Genomic DNA, 18,369 nt, shown 5'->3' with positions numbered 1-18,369 from the left:
GACATAATTTCAGCTGAGGTGGTTGGCCAATTCATGGAAGTAACATGAGTAAGAAAGGCTATAATTAGGTTCCTTAGTCATTTATGTTTCTTAGAATGCCTTCATTTTCTTTCTGTGGTCAAAGCAAGTTTTGGTTCCAATGTAAAACATGTTCTTTAAGGACTGCCAGCATCCCAGCTTACTCAGAGTAGATGTGAGAGACTTTGCAATTGCTTTGAGTCTCATTGAGTGTGCCTCCTAAGTCTACCAGAATCTTCTACTTCTGGTGTATTGGGAGAGCTATAGGGGGTGAAGTGGCAAGAAACAATGGGCATGTGTATAGTATATCCATATGTTTATGCATCTATCTTTTGCTATTGCACATGCTTAATTGTTTCATTAGACTTCATTCAAAAACACAAATTCAAAGATAAAATTATTAAGTGTTTCAAGACGGAGACAGGAGAATATTAAACCAAGATCAGTGGTACAGGGTCCTGTGTGACTCTACTGGCTGCATACCCATGAAGCTTCACCTGGGCTTTGCAAGCCATATGGTCTCTCTGTCTCAAGTATTTAGCTGTTGTGCCATGAAGGGCAGCTGTAAATGATACATAAACAAATGGACGTGACTGTGTTCCAGTAAAACTTTTTTTACAACAACAGGTACAGCCAGAATCTGGTCTGCGGGCCATTGTTGATCCCTAGTTAGGCAAAAACATGGAGATGAGAATATATGAGCCCTGTTTGAGAACTGCTTAGCTAGTGTGAGGTAAGTCAGGGAATTTCAGAAGAAACTCAATTATGAAAGCATGGATTAGACTGTTTGAATATTGTCCTCTAGTTGATAAAGTGACGGATGGCTTTAGCTACTGAATTAACATGATCAAAAGAGTTTTTTTTTTTGTTTGTTTTTGTTTTGTTTTTTTTTTTGAGATGGGGTCTTGCTCTGTCACCAAGCTGGAGTGCAGTGGCACAATCTTGGCTCATTGCAACCTCCAAATCCCGGGTTCAAGTGATTCTCCTGCCTCAGCTTCCCGAGTAGCTGGCTCTACAGGTGCACACCAGCATTTCCAGCTAATTTTTGTATTTTTAGTAGAGATAGGGTTTCACCATGTTCACCAGGACGATCTCAATCTCTTGACCTCATGATCCACCCGCCTCAGCCTCCCAAAGTGCTGGGATTACAGGTGTGAGTCACCGTGACTGACCCATCAAAGGAGATTTTTAGTGAATTAATATGGAAATGTTCTGTCACAGAGATAGGAAGGGGTAGATCTGTTAATAGATAGCTGAACGAGGGAGCTATTGTGAGAGTCAAAGTTTGAGATGATAAAAAGTTGGAGTATTTCATTGTGGTTTTGATTTGCATTTCTCTGATGGCCAGTGATGATGAGCATTTTTTCATGTGTCTGTTGGCTGTATGAATGTCTTCTTTTGAGAAATGTCTGTTCATATCCTTTGCCCACTTTTTGATGGGGTTGTTTGTTTTTTTCTTGTAAATTTGTTTGAGTTCTTTGTAGGTTCTGGATATTAGCCCTTTGTCAGATGAGTAGATTGCAAAAATTTTCTCCCATTCTGTAGGTTGCCTGTTCACTCTGATGGTAGTTTCTTTTGCTGTGCAGAAGCTCTTTAGTTTAATGAGATCCCATTTGTCAATTTTGGCTTTTGCTGCCGTTGCTTTTGGTGTTTTAGACATGAAGTCTTTGCCCATGCCTATGTCCTGAATGGTACTACCTAGGTTTTCCTCTAGGATTTTTATGGTATTAGGTCTAACATTTAAGTCTCTAATCCATCTTGAATTAATTTTCGTATAAGGAGTAAGGAAAGGATCCAGTTTCAGCTTTCTACTTATGGCTAGCCAATTTTCCCAGCACCATTTATTAAATAGGGAATCCTTTCCCCATTTCTTGTTTCTCTCAGGTTTGTCAAAGATCAGATGGCTGTAGATGCCATCCCATTACTGGGTATATACCCAAAGGATTATAAATTATGCTGCTATAAAGACACATGCACACGTATGTTTATTGCAGCACTATTCACAATAGCAAAGACTTGGAATCAACCCAAATGTCTATCAGTGACAGATTGGATTAAGAAAATGTGGCACATATACACCATGGAATACTATGCAGCCATCAAAAAGGATGAGTTTGTGTCCTTTGTAGGGACATGGATGCAGCTGGAAACCATCATTCTTAGCAAACTATCACAAGAACAGAAAACCAAACACCGCATGTTCTCACTCATAGGTGGGAACTGAACAATGAGATCACTTGGACTCAGGAAGGGGAACATCACACACCGGGGCCTATCATGGGGAGGGGGGAGGGAGTAGGGGGGAGGGATTGCATTGGGAGTTATACCTGATGTAAATGACGAGTTGATGGGTGCAGCACACCAACATGGCACAAGTATACATATGTAACAAACCTGCACATTATGCACATGTACCCTACAACTTAAAGTATAATAATAATAAATAAATTTAAAAAAAAAAGTTGGAGTATTAACAAGGGATTTGCAATGGTGGAAACATTTGTTTCCAGAGGAATTTTAAATGAAGTATCAGCAGGATGTGGAGAGTGATTTGATGTTGGGGGCTGAGAGAAGAAAAGATGGGAAACTTTAAGGTCTTGTGCCTGGAAGGCTGCAAAATGGGTGGCCATTCATTCCCTGAGCCTGTATTGTGTGTATCTTGTTTGCTAAAATAACCATGAACAGAAATGGCTGGTGGGCTGCTGATTTTAGGCGGCTGCAGAATTTTGGGCTATTTGAGTTGATGTTGGGTTGCCTAATATACATGATACTTTCAGGGCATTCAAGATGTGTCACTGGCATAGAGGAATGGAGTAAGGGATAGAAGTAAATGTAGGTAACCCGTCTTCACAGAAAGGTGAATGAGACCAGCGACAGCAGGTACCATCTCCCAGTGAAGAAAGCATAGAGAAGAGAAAGAAAGAGAAAGAAAAAGAAAGAGGCTCTAATACCCTAATCACTTACGTACCTTAGTGTAGTCCTTTCTGCTTTTCAAACTAAGTAGATATTTCACTTTCCTGTTTAACCTTGCCTGGAAAGATTGAGAGGTCCATGTCTAGTCACAGTGTCACATGTTAGAGTGAAATAAATGTGTGAAATAAATCATGTAGATCCCCTTCATCTTCATCTTTGAGTCAAATGCCAAAGCCATTAGTCGGCTCAGTAACGTTTCACTTAGAACATGAAACTTTTCTTTTGGCTAAACGAGTATGGTGTCCTGGTCCTTTCCCAAAAACATACCTTCAATTTTACCCTAGCTGGCTGATTGCCTGCTTCCTTTTACAGATGCAGTCTAAGGATCTTAAGGGCAATATCCTTTGTGATAATGAAAGCCTTATAATATATATTTTCCAGTAACTTAGTATGCTGTATATTAAGCTGTATATTGGTAAATATTTTGTCTATGTGGAGAAATGTAAATGAGATTTTTTTTTTTTCTATTCATCATTCTTCTCTACAAATGTGCATTGAAAAGACACTGAACTTTGGTCCCATGCTTATGCACAAGGTATAAAAGTTGCTTATATTCCTAACCTCTCCACAGAGTTGTCTAGACACACAGGACTATTTGGTCAGATGTTCTGCAATTCAGTTCCACTGCTTGACTGTAATTCACCTATAAACCCAGAGAAAAACTGCTGGAGTTCAGAGGCCCTGACTGCTATTAGACAGAGAAAACCTGTAGCACAATGGAACAATCACATTTAAAAGATTTGCCTCAAACTTTCTACGGTCACTATTACTCTTTAATTTATGCTCTTAGATTTCAACTTCGAAATCATATTGAAATTTTCATTATGGGCAACCCTGAATCTGGAAAAATCCAAGGCAGTTTTTGGGACAGTCACCTTTAATTACCCACCACTGTTAAGATTAGGAAGTAAATGCTAAAACTCCCATGTAAGTGTATTTTGTAAGAAATTTCACACTATTAAATCATTGGTCTTTATCTCTCATCCTGATTCTCTATCAAGGCATATCAAACATGCACCCCTCTGCTAAAAGTGTTAAAAAAAAAGTTTGCTTTTTAAAGTTTTAATTAAGGCTTTTGCTGTGTGTATGTGTGTGTGTGTGAAAGTCCTACACACTTTAGTTGTTTAGGTGTCATTGTTGAGACATTTAGACTCATTTCATTCAGGCAGATACTTGTACTTTATTACCTTCCCAAATGTGGAAATGTGCTGATTAGATGGAAAAGCATGTGTGTATCTTATAGTGTTAGCAATTTGGCACAGTTTTTGTTTTGTTAGCTGTCAGCATGGTTGCCTTCAACTTTGTTAACTCCACATGGGTGAGCATGTGTTAAAGATACAAAAATCATCAGACCTCTGAATTGCATTCCTGAAGGAGACCTTAATTCTATTAAGTTGGTGCAAATTAAAATGCCATTACTCGTAATGGCAAAAACCACAATGATTTTCGCACCAACCTCATAGTGCTTATTGCTTTTGCCTCTTCTGTAATGAAAGGCTTCTAACTGGTTTGCCTGCCTTTGATTTTAGCTTTTTGTGTAGCCTTCATCATATCAAGTTTCTGCTGAAAAATTGGCATGGCCTTTAATTTCCCAGTCTCATCTCCTACAACTCACCAGTATGCACCGGTAGTTCCAGCCCGCAATATGTCCTGTGCTGTCGAGCTTATGAACCTTTGTATATGCTGTTTCCTCTGCTGAGAATGTCTGGTGAACTTCTACTCACCCTTTAAGACCAGACTTAAATGGCATCTTCCTTACAAATGAGTTGACTAATCTATCATTTTATTGATTCTGTCATTCAGAAACATTACTTGAATGCATACTATGCTCTGGGAAACTTTCTCTAAATGGACTCAAACATTTCTTCTAGGTTTTCTCAGCACTGGGTACTCCGAGTCATTACTAATCCACACTGGGTTCTTGTTTTCTAGACTGCATCCCTCAATAGACTCTGAGGTCTTTGTGAGAATACAGTTGCTTTTGTGCTTAGTTGCATATTCACAGCATTCATTCTAGTGTCTGGAACATAGTAGGGTTCCACTACATGGACTACAGATTTGTTGACTAGAAAAATGATTCGTTTTATCAGAGACTGTCTTAGGAAATACTAAGTGGGGTGCCTTTCTGATACATTGTAATGGCCACCCTTTTCTCTATTCTCTAACATTGTATCCCAAAGTAGATAAACTAAGGTTGGTAAGTTTTATCCTTACCAACCATCTTTCTCTCATCTCCATCCTACTTTCCCAGCACTCGCCTGCAACCTCCTGCTGTGTGCAAAGCTCCAATCCCAGGAAAATATCATGCAGCACTTTCATTCTAAAGGGGAGCAATTGAAAGCATTTCTTTGGTAATTTAAGCACACAGCAGCTACCTTTGCAAAAGCCTGGTTGCTAAATTATCCCCTCAACTACTCATTTTGCAGAAGGGAAAAGAAAAAAAAAAACTGGGGAGAAAAAGAGACTCTAAAAAGAAAAGAGTCTGTGTTTTCTTTCGGTTCAGCCTTATTCCTCTCCACCTCCTCTCCTTTCAGTGACTGCAGGGCTCCCGGTGTGGCTCGTTCTGCTACTTTTCCTTTTAATGTTTTAAATGCCACAAATGCCTGTCATAAACCACCTTCTTAATTATGCAGAAGTGGAGCTGAATGGTTAGTTAGCAGTGTTATTGCAATTACTGCACTTTTTCAGGTCTGCTGCTGTTTTATGTGGCACTGTTTTCTAAGTTGCTGATTAAGATGATGTAGTGGGTGGAGTCCTTCTTCCCACTGTTGGAGATGGGCCGCCAAAGGCTGGGATAATGAGTCCTTAGGCAATAGTTTATGGCCTAATAAGAGTTAAGAATGGGAGCAAGAAGGAGATGGAGAGTCATGCTCATTCATTTCCTTCTTAAAAAAAAAAAAAAAAAAAAAAAAAACCTCTGATTTTGTTCAACTTTTGCTTGTCCTCTGTCCAGTGTAGATGTTGAAATTGGTAGAGAAACATCCATGATGGCTCTTAGAGAGCAGTTCTAATCTTATTTGGACTTGATATTCTGAGGCTTTTAGGCATCTTCAGATATCCTTGTGCGGTGAAAGATCCTTGCGTTGGAGTTCAAATGATGATGAGAAAATTTAAGAACTGTGAGAATTTGAATCAATCTCTTCATTTTGCCATCTCTCTCTCTCTCTTTTTAAAGCCAAATATGAATACTGCTGTGTGCCCATCTTGAGCCCTGAGAAGCTGCACTTCCAGGATAGTTCTAGGTCCCCACTATGAAATTGAAAGCAGCATGCTGTTGTAAAGTAGTGCAATCATTCGTTCATTTACAAGTACTTATTGAATGCCTACTATGTCATGGGCACTGTGTGAGGCCCAGGGGATGTGGCTAAAAACAATATGAACTTCTTGCTTTTATGGAATGGCATTCTAGTCAGGTATACTGATATTAAACCAATGTGGAAATAAATACATACTCTTCCGTAGTGCTATGAAAAAAATAAAGTAGAATAAGGGAATGGAAAGTATGCTAGGGCATGCTATTTTGGGTGGAGAAGCCTTCTTTGTGGCAGTGACATTGAAGCAAGTGCCTGAGTGAGGCAAAGCAACAAAATGTAAGGATATCCAAGAAAAGCATTCCATGCTGAGGAAATAGCAGGTATAATCACCCTGAAACAGGAATGCACTTGGCTTATTGGAGGAACAGTGGGAGGCTGATGGCTAGAAGACAGTGAGCCCGCAGGACAGGGGGTAAAGTGAGGTGAAAGAGATATTGTGTATGGCCTTGTAGGTGAACAAATGGGCTTTGAATTTCATATAATTTTATTTATATTTTAAAACCATCTTGGCAGCTGGGTGCCAATTATACCATAAAGAGGCAAAGTAGAAGACTGGAGCTACCTAGGAGGCTGCCGCAGGATTCTAGGCAAAAGATATGTTAGTGTGGTGGAGGCAAACGTGTTACATTACTATGATGTCCTCGGCTTTCCTAAGTGTTTGCTTCATAAATCAGTAGCATTGTGAGCTGTGACTTGGACCTGATAATGAATCACTACTTATTTTAAAATTGACCCATACAATAATATTCTTAATTTTTTATAAGCTGATATAAAATATTGAAGGAGGATTGGTCTTATTTTGCATCTGTTTATTAAACATTAGACTGGAGATAAGATTGTGAGACCCTAGAGTCAAATAAATATTCCCAGCCTTGCCTGGCAGACAGTGATTGGGTGTGGAGGTTACCCAGCCTCAACGTTGCCCCAGTGACTCCCTTTCCTGTCCTTCACTAGGTAGGAGGCAAAAAGCTCAGCAGTGCCACAGAGGCGCTGCTCTCCTAACTGCTGTAAATAACTCTGCTGTTTCTTCTTCAAAATGTTGATTGCAGGCAGCTACAGGGATGTGCTCTTACATTACAGTAAAAAGAGTTTTTATTGTAAAGAAAAGAGATTTCTTGGCACAGTGAGATGTGTGTATTTTGTGTGTGTGTGTGTGTGTGCAAGTAGCTATGCTTGCACTGGGAGACTATTTTACTTTGCTTTTTTTCCTCTCCCATTATAGGAGGTAATTTTTGGAGGAAAATAGTATGACAATCCTGATACTATTTTATTTTTTTTCTTCTTCAGAGTGGGTACAACAGAAAATCCTGAATTTATACTTGTTCTACTTTTTTCTTCCTAATTATATTTCTGTGTGTTCGCACCCCTCTATTAACAGAGAAAGTTTTTGCTATATTCTGTACTCCTTTTACTCTTTTTATTAAGAGAAAGTGAGAAAGCTGTCCTAGAATTATACAGAATATACATATATATTTTTCCATATCTGAAGCTTAAAGGAATTGTAATTAATGGGAATAGAGTGTTCAGGGCTTATACAATGATATATACTATATATATACACCAAAAAGTGATATGTATATATGTGCAATATATGTACATACATACATACAATGATATATATACTACATATACCAAAAATTGATATGCATATATCTGCAATATATGTAAAAATATACATACAGTGATATATATGCTACATATATATCATGTACATATGTGCAATATATACACTACATATATATCATGTATATAGATGTGCAATATATGTGCAATATATGTATGTAGTGTATATATCATTGTATGTATTTATGTACATATATTGCACAAATATACATATCACTTTTTGGCTCCACTTTTATTATTTTAAAGTTTCTTTTATATAACCCCAGCTGCACTTCTGCATTTAGTTAAGTTCAGTCCTACCATGGCTAGAACCCCCTTCTATTCTGCCTGCAATCCCGACTTTCATCCCTAAACTCTGGTCCTATTTATCTGTCACTTAGCATTAACTACGTTACAATGCCATTTATCCCTTTTGTGCATGCATTATTTCTACTCAAGTGGGTCATTTGCTTTTTTAGGGCAAAGATCATAATATGTGCCTACTTATATGCTCCATATCTGCATCAGTTCAAACATTTTGGTTGCAAGCAACAGATACTATAGGCTTAGACTACCTCAAGTAGGTCAGGAATGTGTTAAAAGTCTTTGGGGTATCTTACAGAATCAAAGCAAAGACTAAAGGAAGAGGTTTCCAGAAACAATCAGAGAATCTTGGGAGGTCTAGGTAGCAAGGACTAATTAATAGCTATTTTAGGCTGCAGCTGCTAGAATGCATAAACTCCAATTACTTCCCCCATTCTTACAACAATCTGCTGAAGCCTCCAAGATGTTGGGTCATGTGCTTACCCCTTAGAGAAGTAGGAAAAAAAACCATCTTTTCACAGTCCTACACATCTGTGAACAATGGGAAGGAGATGTAATTTCCTAAAAGAAAACCAGGCACTGAATGGCCCAAAACAATTGTCCTCTGTAATATCAAGCATACTTCGGTGTCCACAGTTGGAGCTCTTTACAGGTTTGGTGTCAGTGATGGTGATGACAAGGAGGAGGAAGAGTTGTAAATGACTTTGCTCTTTTGAGGAAGTGATCACCAAATGTCCTTGCGGTCAGAATGGCAAACAAATGGCATGGCCTGTCAATATCTGAAGTTAATTTGGGCTGGCTGTCCTTTCTTTTTGGATGTTTCAGTAATGCTTTCCCAAAAGCCACAGTAATAAACATGTATTATGTTATAAAAAGCAGGTACTGCATACACTGGAAGCAAGGCTCCCTAATTTAATCACCTGATTTGCTATGACTCTTTCAACCCCTAATGCATAATTGAAGTACTATCTCATTTGGCATCTTTGTGGTTTCCATCCACACATTCTCACCTTGTGGTAGGTGGATTATGAACAACTCCTAGGTCAGGCTTGTGTAGAACCCACCATCTTACATATTTTACTATTGATAGGAAAATACACCCTGAGTATAAATGTCCACATCACACTTTCTCTCATCACTATAGTTATGTTTCTTTCTTGCGACCTTGGCCACATACTTTAAACTCCTTGGGAAAATATGCTGCCATTAAAAACGCTTCACCCATTTCTTGAAAAATGACAGACTAAAGATGTTTTGCTTGCAATTCTGTCATATATTTCTGTTCCCTAGATTTAAATTTCCTGGACTTAACTGTTCCCTATGGTTAGCAGAAACATTATTTTAAGAACAATTTAAATTGAACTTCATTGTGAAACTGGCTACTGAATCTGAGTCGGGACCTTCTTCTGTAGGGAGATAATTAAATATTTCTTATTGATGCTATTTTAAATGTGTTGAATGAAAGGACTTAATTATACAGCAGGGAACATGGCAGACTTCTGACTAATAATGAGCTCAATGTTTAATATCTTCATCTTTGTTAGAATCATTAAAGTTGTTTGAACCAATCAGATGCTTGAAGTGAATGTAGACTCACAGCTAACCAGCTCCAAATGGAAATCCCTCACCCATGCAGGAGCTCATGTCTCTAATGATGACTTCAGGAAAAGGATGGCGATCTATTGCTTTGTTCTGTGCAATAGAATCTGTTTCAGTTGGTGTTCCATTGTGATGGTAAAGAGGAAAGAATATGTCTTATTTCCAGAAATTTCATCTGTTATAATGGAATGATGTTTGTGTCTGGACATATAAAAGAGGAAATGATTTTGTTTTTTCCTTAAAGTTTTATGTAGCCAGTCTCTTTGGAATCTGGTGCAATATTGACATTTCTGTGCTGCTAATTCCCCACATGATAAAAGCATTAACTCTGCATCTTAGGATGCCCAAGAATCACTAGAGGACAAAGCACAGTCCTGAAGAATGGATCTCCTGTAACACTGTTTTAGAGAAATGTGGGCTTTTGAGGTCAGGTTTTTCATACCATATTACTGGTTTGTTCTTTGTCTTTAAATAAATTTTGCAAACTCCCCGACACTCAAATTCCTCTTCTCCTCCCTTCTGATTGCTTCACCAAACAGCATGTGGCTTTGTTTTAATTTACAGGACTCCTAAGACACTGTCCTGTCTATGTTGGGGAATGTAACTTCATTCTTTTGAGTACAGAAGACTATTTCCTTGATTCTCCAAGGAAGTCCTTTTACCCAGCTGTGAGGATTGTAACAATGATTGGCCGTGAGATCACTCTATAACTGATCTTCACATATGGGAGTTGGGAGACTGTGAGGAATCAGTAGGGTGAATTTACCAAGTTCTCCCATGAGCCCAGGCAGCTGGTGTGTGTGCATGTGTGTGTGTGTGTGTGTGTGTGTGTGTGTGTGTGTGAAGGAAGAATAAGTGTTAGGGCAGAACAGCAGCCATCATGGGAATGGGAAATCCTAGGTCCACCTACGATGGTTACATCGTGGAGAGGGTTACTTTGGGTAGTTATGGTGGCTTTCAGGGGTTTCAAGAATAATATAATATATATAATTTATATTTTTGAACTTTGGTTTTACCACTGTATTCCTCCAGTGTACTTAGTAGAGATAGGATCATGTGTATCAAGAGCTCAGTCTTTAGAATGCCATAGCTCTGGATTGAAATCTCAGCTCCAACTTTTACTACCCATGTGACTTTGGACAATTTATGTATCCACTATTAGCCCATTAGATAACATTTAAAATGGGAATGAAGTAGTGCTTGCTTTGCAGAATTGCTGTATGGATTAAATGAGATAATTCAGGTAAAGCACATAGCTGAGTGCAGAATTAATTTATCACATATTATTAGAAATGTGGTTGAAGATTGTTTTGTTATTTAGATGAATCAAATTAAAATATTTCATTTTTAAGTATCTAAATCTTCCAAGCACTAAAACTTCCCTCTGAATTTTACCACTCATCCCAGCTGGAGATCTAAGATAACTACTTTTTGTGTATTTGTTAATTATTCAACATGTTTCTTCTCAAATTAAGGGAAAATGCTTATTTTGGAGTCGCTGTTCAGAATGAAAATGTGAGACTAAGTATTTGTTTTGCAAAGCACAACAGAATAGAGAAGAAAAATTGGGCATTCTGTAGGCAACCCATTTGGAAAAATAAATCCTACCCATTTCGCAGGGGAGAAATTAATAAGGTGAGTGTCAGTCTCTCCCTCCCCACCCAGGGACCCCACTCTGAGATCACACACCAACAGCCTGTGATGCAGTGTTGCTGCAGTGCAAGGGAGCAACATTACCTTCACAGTAACAGCTTTGCTCTGGCCAGGTCACTTTCTAGCCAAAGATGTGGTTATTTTCACCTAAACATTTCACTTAAATACATTGTAAAGTGTGACCTAGGAAAACAAGAGAAAATCATTCTAAGCTGTATAGAGTTGGATTGTTCATATCTGTAGAAATGCTGGACATTAACCATTGACTCTCAACTTGAATGTACATCAGAATCCCCAGGAGGGCTTGTTAAGAAACAGATTCCTAAAACCTTACTCCAAAGAACATGTTAGGTGGAGCCCTAGAATTTTCATTTCTAACAACCTTCTAGCTGTTACTGATGCTGCTAGCCAAGGAGCCACACTTTGGGAAACACCTTCAAAGTGCATATTTTCGTGTCCTGCTCTTCAAAGCATGCTCCCTGGACCACCTGCATTAGCATCACCTGAGACCTTGTTGGAAATGCAAATTATCATGTCCCACTCCAGATCTACTGAATTAGAATTGCGTTTTTATCAACTCCCTGAAGTGACTTGTTGCATATTAAAGTTTGAGGAACACTGATCTAGTGATTATAGCCAAGGACTTTGGAGAGTTGAGAATCTGAGACAGTCAGCCCTGGATTCAAGTCTCACTACTGCCATTTTCTAGCCCTGTGATTTTCAGGATGTTGTCATTTTTCTTTTCTTTTTAATTCCCAATTTCATCTGAGAAATTGGGATGATCATAGTTGAAAAGTTGTGAAGATTAAATGTGATAATATAGGTAAAGTGCATACAATTAGTAGTGTTGTTAAATTATGTCTTCATTTCTTTTTATGTGAAACCTGTCCTGTGAAACCATTAGAAACAGCTGTTTGAAGAATGTATTTGAAATTCTCTCTGAAGTGTTTTCATATGTCCTGTTTTGAGAGAAGCTATATTCACAGTATGGCATTAGATTGTCCTCACTATATTATTTTGTGTATGAGTGACAACTGTAGAGATATATAATGGTTTGAGTTTGCCAAGTCACAGCCCCCTGGTTCGACCTCTGAATTTAAGGGGGGGTGTGTATGTATGTGTGTACGTGTGTGTTAGAGAGAGAGAGAAAGAGATACAGATAGACATTTTGTTGGAGGAGGAGTGTGAGGGAAAACCTAGGGTGTCTTCTTTCTTCTCTAATAATAAAATATGACATAGGCTTTCAAAGATAAAATTAGATTTGTAATATTTGACAACATTGGTTAGTTGGCCCTAACCTCACTGATACATCATGAAGATGAAGGTTATGCCAGTTAATAAAGTGTTTTGAGAACATTGAAAGGTGCTATATAAAATTGGATGTTTGACTTTTTATTTATGTACGTATGTGTCTATGTATGTATGTATGTTTTGAGACAGAGTTTTGCTCTTGTTGCCCAGGCTGGAGTGCAATGGCGCCATCTTGGCTCACTGCAACCTCCGCCTCCCAGGTTGAAGGGATTCTCCTGCCTCAGCCTCCCGAGTAGCTGATTCTGTATTTTTAGTAGAGAAGGGGTTTCTCCGTGTTTGTCAGGCTGGTCTCGAATTCTCGACCTCAGGTGATCTGCCCGCCTCGGCCTCCCAAAGTGCTAGGATTACAGGCGTGAACCACTGTGCCCGGCCTGGCGTTGTTTAATTTTTTAAAGTACAGCGCTTAGTGATAATTTTTATTTTTCTGTAATCAGAGAGGATTCTAGTATTTTGGCAGTTGGAAGATATCTTAGTCCTCTCAATACCCTTGTCAATTGAGAAATAAGCCTGTTTCTTTTAGTATTTTATATTCTCAAAGCTCAGAAATTTCAAAGTCATGTTACGTAAAAATGAAGTATAATGGCTGCAGAGAAAATCGATTAAAATGAGAATTGTGCTAATGCAAATTAAGACGGTTAATGGGAGCATTATCTTCTGGGTCTCAACGTAGGTCTCTGTACAGAGGATTGAGGGGTTTTTGGATCCTGAGTCTTACTCAGCTTGGAGGGGCTCTTTTCTGAAATTGTTGACTCCCATACAAATAGGCCTCTTAGGACCACTCATTATGATGCACACCTTGCACTGTAACTACATTTTTCACATTTACAGGTAGGGCAGTGGAGCTCTTCACTGCTTAGTTGCTACCTAGAGTAATCTCCCTCAACAGTAACAGCAAGTCACCAAGTTCTTAACGAGTATCTCCTGCTGGTCCCTGGTAGTGAGGGTAGGTGTGTGGGAGAGGTGAACTGTAAGACCTTATGCTGCAAATCCTATAAGCACTTGCCACTCAAAATGCGATCCACAAATCCAGTAGCAGCAGCAGCACCTACAAGCTTGTTAGAAATGCAGAATCTCAGGCCCCATTCAGACCCACTGAAGGAGAATCAACAGTTTAACAAGATCTCCAGGGGGTGTGGGGGAGACTCATAGACAGCTTAAGTTTCAGGAGTGCTGCTTTAAGAAACATTCCTTTCAGAGAGGGAACTTGAACTGATCCAAGATCTAAAACCATTTGAACTCCAAATTCAGAGAATGAGGTCAGTGGTCACCAAAACAGAGGGTTTAATAATTGGTTATAAACCATTCTAATAGTTGTAGGTTTAAAGAAACATGTGAGGTCAGTTATCCATTCTGTATTGTGAAAGATATGCTCTATAGTTAGCCTCAAAAAAAAGGAAGTCCTCAATCTATGTGGCAGATCCAAGTAAGAACCCCAAAGGCTAAAAAGAAAACAAACCAAAAAGGGCAATGCCGTGACAAATTGCAAGGCAGAATTAAGATCAAAATTAAAATATGAGGTTTTTACATATAATGGTAATGGAAATTTGATGTCAACATACGAGGCTCCCCATTGTTTGGAACCCTGGTTTAAAAACTAGAACCAAAAGAATTTTGTCTAGACCTAATGCATACTTTCACTTAAACTAAGTGGAAATTTTTGCCTCTGTTCCAGTAACCAAATCTGTGGCAGAGTTGGGAGTAGGGGTACTGGTGAGGGTTGTGGGTGGGGAGCAGTATCATCCCCCAGCACACTTTGTAACAGTTTTTAAGGAATTAGTCAATGAGACTCCTGTTTATTCTATGGGGCAGAGAAATTAGATGAAGCAATTTGAGAGCAAAGTCCAGACTGTTGATGCTGGGTTGAAATAGTATCGAAGATGCAGAAAAGTATAGATGTCCTGCCAACAACCAGCAACATAGGGCTGTCCCCAGACTTGCTTTCCTGATATTAGAGTCTGGCTATTCTTCTGAACCAAATACATTATTTTACTTTATGACAAGTGCCATTACATTTAAGGACTTTAGAGACACTGACATCATGGCAAAATTTTTATGTGTGTGCCCAAGTACTACTACTTTTATTTTATTATTTTGGCTTCCCAAGAAGAGGACCTACTTATTGTTTGTATCAGATTTTTCAAGGCACCTGGGATATAAAATGTTAAGGACTGCTGAATTGGAGAATTTCTACTTATTTTCCCAGGGGAATCCTTTGGCATTCTGTCCTACTCAGCTGTGTTATCCCCTAGATTTCTGTAACTGTATTAGTTAGGATGCTTTGGAGTGCTAGAAACAGCAAATCTGACTCAAATTGCTCCAACCAATAAAACCAAGTCACTGACGTATAACTGTAACCGCCCAATGGGTTCACCTTGCCTGCTGCCTGGACAGAACCGATTTATCAAGACAGGGAAATTGCAGTGGAGAAAGGGAAATTCATGCAGAGCTGGCTATGCAGGAGACCAGAGTTTTACTATTTCTCAAATCAGTTTCCCTGAGCATTTGGGGATCAGAGTTTTTCAAGATAATTTGGCAGGTAGGTGCTTGGGAAGTGGGGATTGGTCAGGTTAGCAATGGAATCATAGGGGGTTGAAGTTAGATTTTCTTAATGTCTTCTGTTCCTGGGTGTGGTGGCAGAACTTGTTGGACCAGATTACCAGTTTGGGTGGTGTCAGCTGATCCATTGTGTACAAGGTCTGCAAAATATCTCAAGTACTGATCTTAGGAGCAGTTTAGGGAGCATCAGAATCTTGTAGCCTCCAACTGCATGACTCCTAAACCATAATTGCTCATCTTGTGGCTAATGTTTGTCCTACAGAGGTGATCTAGTCTCCAGGTAAGAAGGAGGTCTGCTTTGGGAAAGGGCTTTTATCATCTTTGTCTTAAATTATAAGCTATAAAGTATAAACTAAGTTTCTCCCAAAGTTAGTTCAGTCTACCCCCAGGAATGAACAAGGACAGCTTGGAGGTTCGAAGCAACATGGAGTCAGTTCAGTTAATCTCCTTCACTGTCTCAGTCATAATTTTGCAAAGGCGGTTTCATAACTGAAAAGAACAGCCTGGCTCACTGTTCATGAGACTTGATATAGGGTACAAAGGTGTCACCTACAGCATTTTTTTCCTCTTTATTTCCTGTGCCTTTTCTGCATCTGCCAGAAGATGACCTACCAAGGCTAGATCCTTGTGCACTTCTCAAATGTTGGCCAGCAACTCTGGGGCCAACTGCTTTCCCTTTCAATTTGAGTTGGAGAGAAATAATTTTTGTCCCATCAATCTCGGGAAAATATTTCAGATATTTCCTCAAATTCACTGAAGTTGGGTTGATTTAGTTTACCTGCACAGTCTGGAGGACAGAATCCTTTTTCCCTTTTTTGAGGAGACAATGTCTTGCTATCTTGCCCAGGCTGATCTCTAACGCCTAGGTTCAAGACATCCTCCTGCCTTGGCCTCCCAAAGTGCTGGGATTACAGGTGTGAGCCACCATGCCCTGCCTGAAAAAAATCACTTTTGCCAGAGAGACAGCTAATTTAGTTAGTGCATGTGCTCTATCCCTGGAGCCAGGGCAGTTTCCAAATGGAAGTCAGTGGAATAAAATTCTGGGAAGGGAGGTTAAAAAAAAGTTTATCAATTTTCTCCTACTGTCAGCTCTGTTCGACACTTCACTCACAGGACTTTGAAGACTCCAAGAAGAAGGTATCATTATCTATATTCTACTGATGCAAGCTCTGAAGTCAAAAGTTTTAAATGAAATAGGTAGAGTTGTGACACTGGTCTGCCAACTCCGTATCCTTCCAGGGCTCATCTGACCATGTAGGAGTCTAGTTTATGGAGAGGATACCCAGCTGGTGCTAGGAGATGAGTGAGAGAAGAAGAGGCAGGCCAGGCAGACTCTTTCTCTCTCCAGTGAGCCTCTGCCTCTCTGTTGGTTTAATAAAATCCATATATTTAAAGTGTTCAATGTGTTACCAAACCGTTTGAGTCTGTTGTTACATAGGAAATGTAGAACTTTTCAAACACTGTTAAATTCCCTTACTCGATTAAAAATACTGCCAAAATGGTTTACATGAAAGAACTAACATAATAGATTAAAATGTATTTTTCTTTTACATTTATTCATTACATTAAACTTTATGCCATGGTTATAGATCTGAAAGTAATTAAAACAATTATACATTGACTTTTTTATTGCTAAATGTGTCATGTTTTCAGATGTGTAAAAATAAGAAACAGATTCAGATTGGAAAAATAAACTATAACTCAAAAAAATTAATGTGAAATGCATCTGGAAAATTTCTCTTTTGAAACTGAAATATTCCTCTTACTACAAAGTTGACAATATAACTCTTTGTAACACAAAGTGTATCAGGGAGAATCTTTGGTAAAATGATGAAAGAAACTCTTATAGAATATGTAAGTCACCTAAGTTCCAGAATTCAACTTGTGCTAAGATTTTTATGGCTCAGAGGGAAATATCATGGAGGCTTTATGTTATAAAAGGAGTAAACTATGTGATTATATCTTATTCTGAATATCAACTGTAAGAAGTAGATTCTCACGGGCTTCGTCCAATTTGCTCTCATAATTCTTCCTAATATATGTTCTCTATTCACTAAGAACAAGAAAACATCTCCAGTTTAATTGCATTTGTTTTTTCTGTTTCATTAAATTCTTTTATTGGGTGAGTATTTGCAGGTTCCAACTACCCAGAAAATTATTTAAAATACTTGCCTTGTGGTCTCTGTGGCACTGAGCTTTAAAAGCAAACCAGTGTAGTTTTGGCGTGGTACAGATTGAACACCCTTTCATGTTTCAAATATTTTTAGAGAAGAAATTCAGATACAAAAGCTGTATAAGATTTTTCATCACTTTGACATTAAGTCAGCAACCATGGGTTAAATTACTTACTTTAGGTGGGTAAGGGAAATTGATATTTCTTCTATACTGATTCTGTCCTCAGCACCAGGCTGTGTAACGTGGAGTCACCAGAAATCTCTGACACAGCTCCTGTCCTCGGGGTGTTTATGATGAGGCTTTGAGAAAAGCCAGACTAATAAGAATTAGATTCTCAATGCCATGTCTTAGCAGGATGATATAGTTTGGGTGCTTGTCCCCTCCAAATCTCATGTTGAAATAGAATCTCCAGTGTTGGTGATGCAGCCTGGCAGGAGGTGACTGGGTCATGGCAGCGGGTCCCTCATGAATGGTTTAGCACCATCCCTTCGGTAATAAGTGAATTCTCCCTCTGAGTTCACATGAGACTTGATTGTTTAAAAGTGAGTGGCCCCTCCCTCCTTTCCTTTCTTTGCTCCTGCTCTCACGTTATGATACCCTCCTTTGCCTTCTGCCATGATTGAAAGTTTCCTAAGGCCTCACCAGAAGCTGAGCAAATGTCGGCACACGCTTCCTGTACATCCTGCAGATCCACGAATCAGATAAACCTCTTTTCTTTATAAATTACCCAACCTCAGGTATTTCTTTATGACACCACAAAAACGGCCTAACACACAAGATATGTCTGCTTGACCTCCAAAACAAATCTCAAATTTGATCTCAAATCTCTGATTCTGCCTCTATC

General features: G+C 38.9%; 1 protein-coding gene across 10 annotated transcripts in view; it reads left to right on the top strand.

Moving 5' to 3' along the window:
- Positions 1 to 18,369, top strand: part of LOC126959504 (neurexin-3-beta) — a 578,654-nt gene that overhangs the window by 45,417 nt on the left and 514,868 nt on the right. The gene's annotated exons all lie outside the window — the stretch shown is intronic.

This window comes from Macaca thibetana, chromosome 7 (genome assembly GCF_024542745.1).
Source record: "Macaca thibetana thibetana isolate TM-01 chromosome 7, ASM2454274v1, whole genome shotgun sequence".
NCBI lineage: Eukaryota > Metazoa > Chordata > Mammalia > Primates > Cercopithecidae > Macaca > Macaca thibetana.
The sequence above is the reverse complement of the archived record's forward strand: the minus strand, read 5'-3'. Positions and strand labels throughout refer to the sequence as shown.